The following is a 1,417-nucleotide window of genomic DNA, read 5'->3' on the forward strand; positions in this document are numbered from 1 at the left end:
TCGTCAGTGAGTGAGTGGAGGCGGGGCTCATTTGCATATTCATATCACACACACACACACACACACATACACACAAAATAGACATTTATCAAGACAAGATATTTTTAAAGTTCATAAATGAAGATAATCTTTTAGAAATTTTCTTTTCAGTATTGATATTTTCACTTAAGTCCCTCTGAAGTCAATCATTGTATCCCTTAAAACTCATCTTTGATCACCAAAATGACATATTTAAAAGTTTTTTCCTTGAAAATAATTTCTTCATGTCTTAAAATATCTTGACTGTAACTCGACACCCTTGCCTCATTTAGTATGCGCGGTTCTATGAATATGCAAATGAGCCCCGCCTCCACTCACTCACTCAGCTCAGAGATCCACTAGTTGACGATCACACGTTGATCTGATTGGTTACAAGGTAGTTTGTGACGTCAGAAACACCAGCGATTTCAAAGCGTGTTTTTGAGACTGTCTTTGGTTCACTGCAGTTTTAAGGAGGAAATACTCAGCAATGGAGTCGACTTATGAATTTACACATGGTTTGTCTTAAAGCATATAAAAAACTCCACATAGACACATAAACAACATTAAAAGCTGGATTTCCACCACAGGGGGACTTTAAATAAAACGATTAAAGATAAAGATTATTGTTGTGGTAGTAGTTTTACATGAAAATACAATGCCAGTCTTTCTACTGTTACTTGCCATTTCTTTGTAATTATTTGTGAAATATACTAGCAATTACACTAAAAAACACCAATGTTTTTCAGGATACACATGATTTTGTTTCCCTTGTGTGTCTTTTTCACTGTGACCTTAATAACGTTTTTTTTCTCCCTAATCACATATGCATGCTTTAGACTTCCTAGTTATGCATTTTTAACAATCTGACAGACACAAGAAACGCTTAAAAAAAAAAAAAGTAGATGAAATATGCTGCTGTCTCCTAACCCCGTTACCTCCAATAAACCCTGCTGAGAACTTGGCATGAGCTCTCGGGTCACACAAGGACAGCGGAGAACAGGAAAACAGCCAGAGCCTGCAGCAAACCTGAGAGATCTAGCGTTCACTCGACTAGCACTGATAATCATCATAAATGTTTCTTGAGCATCAAATCATCATATTAGAATGATTTCTGAAGGATCATGTGACACTAAAGTAATGATGCTGAAAATTCAGCTTTGATCACAGGAATAAATTACACTTTACTGTATATTCACATAGAAAACAGCTGTTTTACATTAGAATAATATTTCACAATATTACTGTTTTTTTTTATCATATAAATCCGGCCTTGGTGAGTAAGAGACTCTTTCAAAAACATTAAAAACAATCATAATTATTGGAAAATTTTGACTATATATATATTAATAAGTATTTATATGTAATATTTTATATATTTCCCATTAATATAAAAGCT

The sequence above is a fragment of the Abramis brama genome (assembly GCF_963993115.1).
Source record: "Abramis brama genome assembly, chromosome: 18".
In the NCBI taxonomy this organism is placed as follows: Eukaryota; Metazoa; Chordata; class Actinopteri; order Cypriniformes; family Leuciscidae; genus Abramis; species Abramis brama.